The sequence below is a fragment of the Miscanthus floridulus genome, chromosome 14 (assembly GCF_019320115.1).
Source record: "Miscanthus floridulus cultivar M001 chromosome 14, ASM1932011v1, whole genome shotgun sequence".
NCBI classification, from domain to species: Eukaryota; Viridiplantae; Streptophyta; class Magnoliopsida; order Poales; family Poaceae; genus Miscanthus; species Miscanthus floridulus.
Window position 1 is genome coordinate 9,534,965 of NC_089593.1, and position 8,585 is coordinate 9,543,549.

The following is an 8,585-nucleotide window of genomic DNA, read 5'->3' on the forward strand; positions in this document are numbered from 1 at the left end:
TTTCTACCTTCTGTGCGCAGGATTAAAGGTTGGGGCGGCGGCGGCGTGCGCCACTGTGGTGTGGTGCCCGGCGGCCATGGTGCCCAGACAGGGCCATGAAGGCCAGTGCGTGCAGCACAGAGTGCGCTGAGCAGTTACTTAACTCCGGCAACAAACTCTCCAACCTGACCGACCGTGAGTGCCTTTGTTCTTGCATCTTCATGCTCATTTCATCTAGCCTGTATCTCAATGTCACATCCTGACTCCTGAGTGTCGCTAGATGTGAAAGTCCCTTTGTGTCAATGTTTTAGCGCTGGTTCAAATATTTATGTGTATACTTGTACTAAAAAGAATATTAGTTTTTCGCCTGATAGCAGCTAGCACACATTTTTCCTTGGCCAAAACATATTATCTAGTATTTGTTAGCTGTGCTCTACTAGTACAGTCAAGATATCTACCTCCATGGCAGGTGTTTCGTGCTCTTAGTGGAGGAAAGAAAAAGTTTATCTAGCCTGTGCATTTGAAAGCGCACCTTTAATGTTGGTGATGTTCAGCTCCAGGCTTACTTGCGCTCCCTCACTCTTTCTCCTTGCAGGTCTTGACTGCTGAAATGCTTCTTCTTCTCCATGTGGTTGATTCAGCTCCCTCTCTCTCACCACCCCTATCGTTCTCCATGGATGATCAAATCACCTTGTTGTAAAGCTGTGAAAGGTTGGTGATTTTTTTTTTCAGGCTAGGATTGGACGAGGCGTTCTTGGTTAGCCCTCACCCTTGAGTAGAGAGTCAGGAACTGGTTTGCTACTACTTCGATGGGGATGATGCTCCTTTCACTTTTACTGAGTCCTTATCATACTACTGGTCTTCTCCATCCCTCCAGGTAGATATTTACTTCAACTCTCGGTTTGGTCAAGGCTCTGCATAGTATGGTTGCTTAGGGGTGTTTGTTTCTTTAGTCGCTCCTAAAATTAATGTCATATTAAATATTAGATACTAATAAGGAGCATTAAATATAGATTAATTACAAAACCAATTACATATATGGAGGCTAATTTTTGAGACAAAATTTTTAAGCCTAATTAATCTATCATTAGCGCATGTTTAGCACCACATTGTCAAATCATGGACTAATTAGGCTTAAAAGATTCGTCTCGTAAATTAGTCGTAAGTTATGTAATTAGTTTCGTAATTAGTCTATATTTAGGCCCCGTTTGGCAGGGCTTCTCCACCGGCTTCAGGAGCCGTTTGAAGTCGTTTTCTACTAAATTGGGTAAAGTAAAATAGCTTCACTTGTGAAGTCCCTAAAAACATGCTCTCACAGTGATTTGGGGTGGGATGGATCCAAAAAAAGTGGCTTCTCCCGGCTCCTCCTCCAGGCCCCTAAAAATATGCTCTCACAGGGAAGCTATTTTGCCAAACGGTTTACCAAAATCGCTTCAGCTCCACCGGTGGAACTGTTCGTAGAGCTGAAGCAAAAAAAAATGGCTTTACTATTGAAGTGAAGCCCTATCAAACGGGGCCTTAATACTTCATATACGTGTCCAACATTCAATGTGACAGAAATTTTAGAAGTTCGAAAGTTAGTTGCTGCTACCGGATTGGCTGGCCTTCTTCCAGAAGGGTATGGCGACTCTAGGTGGAATAGTAGCTACAGTGAAATGTACTACTGCATTGTAACTGGATGTGAGAGAGTGGTTTTGTGTTATTCTGTGAAGCTATATTGATCTGCATATGTACATAATTAGCTCAAAAAATTAACATGTGATTTATGTATTTTCATGTCAAGGCGTATCGAATTACCAGCTTGATGTAATGAAGAGAACCTATTGTTTATTTACCTATGGTTAGTAATTTGTTGAAAAGGCTTGTCCTTACATACTGCGCCTCTTGCGCATGTATCTACTTCCTACTTATTAATATATGAGCCTGCTTTGCCGGATCTTTCAAAAAAAAAATTCTTTTTCCTCAAAACAACTTGGAGGAGCTCTGGAGAGAGGAGGGAGATGAGAAAAGTAAGGGAGGATAGGTGAGCGTGAGATAGATGAATTAATTTTGAGGGCTTAAATGTAAAGTGCTAAATACAGTCAACACCCCAGTGGTAATGCCACTTCGGATAAAATGTTCACGTGGCTGCTACGGACATGTGGTGCACCATTTATCAAGTTTAGTGCCTTAAAAATATATTTTTAAAGTTTATGAACCTAACTGACATCTCTTGACAAGTTCAGGGGCCATCCATACATTTATATGTAACACGAAACATCCTGTGCTGTAGTGGCAGGGGAATAACATTCTTAAACCATAGGTCTTATTATGTTCAATATCACATTATTTTTGTCCATATTATATTCCTTTTTTTTCTAAACCCTTAAAAATATGAAGGCACGTCGAATCGACGGTCTTCTAGGATGTCCACGTCAGTTCTTTTAATTTAGTGTGTTAAATCGAGATTGCACGGCTCACATGAAATGCGTCGCAGCCGGCCAGGTGAGGCAGTAGCAGGTAACATGCATGGTCGATGCCTAACGCGCACATACATGCTGCTGGACCGTCCTCGCTTTGCATGCATGCGTCACTTCGGTTTGTGTGCACCATGGCCCCATCGGGTCGACACGCATGTGAGTACACGTCCATGAATACTGCTGGGGCCTGGCTTCCTTACGTGCACCGCGGCTGAGTTTTCCCCCTCCGCCTCCTTTGTCCCTCTCTCTCTGCTCTTGACCTCCTCTCTCTTTGCCTCTCTCTCCACGCGGGTGGTGCCTCTCTCTCTTCCTCTCCCTCTCTCTCCAGATCTACGGCCGCATCGGTCGGCCTCCGGCGCACCGGCGTGGCCAGGCCCCGGCGGTGGGCGCAGCCGCCGCCTCCCTTCCCCCGCTGCGCGCATCGCTCTCTCGCGCTTGCTCTAGATACGCCCGCGGGTGACCGAGGTTGCCACCGCGCGCCGCTGCTTTGCGCCGTGCCGTCGCCTTGGTTGGCCGCACTCACCCCTGGGCCATCGCTGTGGGTGCCTGCTCGCTCCTGCGTGCCGCACGGGCCACAGCCCCCGCCGTGGTCACGCGGCTCGGTTGCGTCGCCGACCCCCTCCTTCCTCGGAGCGGGGCCCTGGACGGAGGACGTCCGGCTCTGGGACTGCCGCTGCGGTGGCCGTCGGGGGCGGCACGAGGGACCACGCTACGGTGATGGCGAGGACCGTGCTGGTCGTACTGGAGGCTTGCACCCTTATGCTTGTAGGTACCTCCTCCTAGGCGCGCCGATGATGGCCGATGGCGCGTGTGCAGACGCACGAGTGCCGGGCGTGGTCGACGACGCCAGCAATCGCCAGGAGGTTGCCTTCCCAAACGCCGAGATGGCCTGGCGCGGGTATGTTGTCGTGGCAAAGCTTGGGGCGCTGGCTCCTACCGTCCCGACTCGACGCCTCGCTTCTGTGTCTCCGCGAGCGGGGATTCGCTTCGCCCGGCCGGCGGACGCCCCACGCAGCCACGCCCGACGCCCGGTCGGCGGCCGCCCGCCTCGGCGCCTCCGCGTCCGACCAGGCGCCCCTGCCGCAGCCGGACCGCTACCGCCTCACCACCCCCTCTCTTGCGAGTGCCAACTGCTGAGCAGACCTGGTGAGCACCTCTCTCGCCCCCGATCTCCGTCCAAGTTTCTAGGTGACCAGTCCGGATCTCTCTGTTTCTCTGACGCGGCGGGTTCGTGCTCGATTCTGGTGCCTCGGATCCGCTGCGCGACAGCCTTTCGCTTCCCACCACCTCGCGGATCCCGCCGCGGCGGCTTTTCGCGCAGGATCTCGGAGCTCTGTTCTATCTGTCCTTCTGCTTGGATCTGCTGGGAAACCGTTGTCGGATGGGTGTTGTTCGGAGCATGCCTGCTAGCTTGATCCGTTGGTTCCTATAGAACGCTGGACCTGTGCGGGGTTGGAATGATCTGGACTTGTGCCTGCATGGCTTTGATCCATGCGATTTGCACTCGCATTCATCAGCTTTTGCTAATTGTTACCGGATCTTGCTGATTCAGTTACTGGCTTAGAAGATAACAGTGCTCTCTGTTTTCCTAGCTCGTGCATAATAGTGGATATGGTTTTTTGGTCTCTCCATGATTACTCCATTCGAGATAATGTTCACATGAAAATTGTTGTGGCATCATTTAATGCATATGGTTGGGTTGGTTCAACATTCATTAAATCCCAACCCATCATATGTTGAGATTCATGGAATTCATTTCCATCCTGGTTCAGGCTTGAGTGGATCGTGTGTTTCCAAAATGGAATGAGGGGCAGAGTATTTTGATTTTGTAGTTGATACCCTTGGCTTATAGACGTAGTTGGTGTCTTCGATTCATAGAGGTGGAAATTATGCTGCAAGTTATTTAGATTTCACATCGACCTTTTGTTGATTGCATATGATGGCACCACTCTGAAAATTCTGTGGCACGCCTCAAATTGCTTGAGGTGTGATCTGAGTATTTTGTACTAGTGTGTATGCATCTCCAGAGTGGTATACAATTATACAATATCCATTCTAAATTTTATCAATTTAATGTTTTCACACAATACTGATTGTCTTTATATGGTTGTATCTTTGTTGTTACTTTTTACACATTATTAAGTAGGAAAACATTAAAATAACACATTTTATTATTACTGGTATAGATCAAGGAATTATCCTCCAGTCAAGGCAGCTATGGCCATTATATCTGTCTGTGTAGCTTGAACAGTGTGACTCCTGGTGTTTATACACATGCATTGTTTTCTTTGATGCTGGGCATAGCATTTGTTCCTAGTTAACTAGCCTTCCCTTGATGGGAATTAATCAAGGAAAAAATGTATGAATGGTCACTGATTGCAGATGCAAGTGATTTTGTCATCAGATACTTTGTTACTTTAATACTTGGTTCCATCTGTAGCATAGTACAATTCATTCTGGCTTTTTCTTATAATTAATCTTCTGTTAATATTACCAGGTTACTGTATTTCATCAGCCTCATTATCTGCAGACCTTTGTCCAATCAACATTCAATGCCCTTCCTGCGGACCAAGTTAAAGGTAACCTGCTTATCGGATAAATACCAGTCCTGTTTCAGACAAGGTTTTCAGGATACCGCAAGATTTTAGTAAATTATTATTGAGCAGTTTTCATGTATACATAGAAATTGTAAATGGGAAATGTAGTTGCCGTCGCCAAAATTTTCATGATCTCCATTGTTCTCTCTCTGCAATTGTTGCTCATTAGTCATGTCTTCTTTCCTTTCTTATAGGTGCAACCATTGTTGTCTCTGGTGATGGCCGCTATTTCTCAAAAGATGCTATTCAGGTGATTTAGAATACTATCCATCTCCCTTATATATTTTCCAACCCCATTTTGCAATTTGTATACTGTTTGATTGTAGCTACTGTAGACTTCAATTCCGATACAGATCTAGTCTTAGTATTGTCTTCTCTCTGAGGCCGAGTTTTTTTAATAGACTTGGTTTTCATCACCTAAATAGAATCCCATTGCTTTTGCTTGTTACAGATCATAACAAAAAATGGTTGCTGCCAATGGAGTAAGACGTGTTTGGGTTGGACTAAACAGTCTCATGTCTACTCCTGCTGTATCTGCTGTCATCCGTGAAAGAGTTGGTGCAGATGTAAGTTTGATTTCTTAATAAAGGACAATGTTTAGCAGTATGAACATTTACTTGTTACTCCTTTATACGGTCTAATGACTAATGAATAACCTGACTATTGGTTTATAAACACATGGTAAATAGGGATCAAAGGCTACTGGTGCCTTCATCTTGACAGCGAGCCATAACCTAGGTGGTCCTACGGAGGTACCAACTTCACTGCTAGTATCTCTGTTGCAACACAAGTGCCACTCGTGCTCTATGTTATTGAATACATTGCATTGAACTTTCCAGGACTTGGGTATCAAATACAATATGGGAAATGGTGGACCAGCCCCTGAATCCGTTACTGACAAGATTTTCTCTAATACAACGACAATCTCTGAATACCTCATCTCTGAAGACCTTCCAGATGTATGATTCAGTGCCAGCCTGCTAAGTATTTTCTCACTGTTCCTTTTGATAGGTTAGTGGACTATTTATTTTCTCCTACTTTACTACTGCAGGTTGATATTTCTGTTGTCGGTCTCATCAGCTTCAGTGGACCCGATGTCCCCTTTGATGTGGATGTCTTTGATTCTAGTGTACATTACATAAAGTTAATGAAGTAAGTAGCTTGTTCTTTCGTGTTTTCTTTCATTGAAGTGAGAATATCTGTGCTTTATATCATTACATGTTACCTGGATCATGTTGTGTAACAAGGGAATCTAATGATTTAATTAATGCCATCATTTCCAGACAATTTTTGACTTTGAAGCAATAAAAAAGCTGCTGACTTCCCTAAAGTTTACATTCTGGTATTCATCTATGACTGCAACCATGTCACCATTGCCGTAATAATATTACTGTAACACATCTGAGATCTTGCTGTGCTCTTTTAGTTATGATGTGCTCCATGGTGTTGCTGGAGCTTATGCCAAACACATCTTTGTGGAAGAGCTTGGTGCTGATGAAAGCTCGCTGTTGAATTATGTCCCGAAAGTAATGAGCTCTTCTATTGTCACAAATTTCTACTTAAAATGTGGCTTGGTATTAATTCATCACTTATGTTTTTGCAGGAGGACTTTGGAGGTGGTCATCCGGATCCTAACCTCACCTATGCAAAAGAGTTGGTTGAACGGATGGATCTTGGAAAGTCATCCTCAAATGTTGAGCCCCCTGAATTTGGCGCTACAGCTGATGGAGATGCTGATCGCAACATGATTCTGGGTAAAAGGTATGATATGTTCGAATATCTCACTATGTAGAAAATTTGTTTTGGATTCTAGAAAAGCACAAGGAATTCATGGTACTCCCCCTTTGCCTTGTTATAGATTCTTTGTGGCACCATCGGACTCTGTTGCCATTATCGCGGCCAATGCTGTCCAATCAATTCCTTACTTTGCTTCTGGCCTCAAGGGAGTTGCCAGGTGAAAAGCTCTCCTCCATACTGTGCTGCTAATATAACATCTAGATATGTTGTTACTGTAAGTTTAACAGACTAGGTTTTACAAAAACTGACTGTGCTAAGTGTTGCAATTTTTACTTGATTGATTGCAACCATAATATACTTCTTGATTTCATGAGGAATGAAGCAGAGCCAGTTCTTTACTACTTGACGTGTCTGCTTGACATTTTGTGTTCAGCCATGAGTAGCAAATTCTCAACACCAATGTTGTCTTAGACTTTTAAAACTTGCTCTTTATTAGAATCCCATCCTTGTGACATTCTCTAAGTGATTAGTAGTTCCTCATGTCTGGTAACAACTCGCACTCTTGCTGTCTTGCAGGGACTTGCACTATGTATGCAGAAGAAACTTGAAGGCCCTACTGTTTTTGAAATGCTTGAGAATGCTTTGCAGCTTGCAACTTCAGAGAAAAGGGTCCCGGAAGAGTGCAACATAAAGCTTTTGATCGCACAAATGCATGTTGTCATGGTAACATTTATTCAAATAGGATGGAAATCTGAGACCATGACAGTTTTTGGTGTCTAAATGCAAGTTTTGATGGCACAGGGTCAGTTGGATGTTGCATCTGAGAAACTACAAAATCTTATAAATGAGGATCCTCGAGATTTTCGGTCTCATCTTTGCCAGGTACTCTTTGTTATTTTGCTGAGTTTGATTTGTTCTGAAGTACCTTCGTTTTGACTTTGAATGTGCATCTTGTCTATCTATGGTGTTGGTTCTGCAGGGCATTGTGTATGCACTTTTAGACAGAAAAGAAGCCGCAGATAAGCAGTTTGATATTTACAGAAGCCTTGTGCCGGATAAATTCCCATATAAGAGTTTTATCAGTGATGTTATACTAGCGGCTAGAATGGAGTCACATGATCGGCTACAAAAGGAATTTGAATCTGAGTTTCAAACGAAGAAATGATACATTAAGATTTCAATTGATGAGGCCCACATACTCCTGGTAGGATAAATAGTTGCATAGTGATGTGCACTGAAACACACCGGCCTTATAAATGAAATACAACACAGTAAAGCATAGTGAAAAGAGGTTTCTCCTATCAGGCTATCACCAATTTTCCTCATTTCCTCTCCCTCTCGGTCTCTGCAGACATTTCTCAGTAAAATATAATATAGCGAAGAGCAAACTCTGCTTGAAGTTAAAAAGTTGTAGTAGCCAACCAGATGGATTGAGTTGTTGCTGTACAAATGTAGAAATTGTAAAGCTTATGTTTCGTTCCTTCTTTTTGTACTATCAGCATAATGGTGAAATTGTAAAGCTTATGTTGCTGTCAGTCATGGAGCACAAGATGCGGTCTAGCGGCATGGAGCGCCTCATCTGGGCGCGCACCCACCACCACGTCAAGGACTCGGAGAAGCACGTGCTCGCGCGTAAGGCGCTTATGCAGCGCGTCCGGTCCTAGGATCTCGGTAAGAAGCTCCGCTAGATCCTCATCAAGAAGATCAGGTCGGGCCACCCTCCCATCGAGACTCCCCTCCCATCTCCACCAATACCTGTACCTGTTAGCGCAACGCTTCTGTAGTTCTGTGTGCTTGTGCTTGCCATCTCTTG

The 8,585-nt window shown here is 44.6% G+C and overlaps 1 pseudogene; it reads left to right on the forward strand.

The window, feature by feature from the left end:
• Positions 1-720: 720 nt before the first annotated feature.
• Positions 721-8,104, forward strand: LOC136505301 (phosphoglucomutase, cytoplasmic 2-like; annotated as a pseudogene).
• Positions 8,105-8,585: the final 481 nt, after the last annotated feature.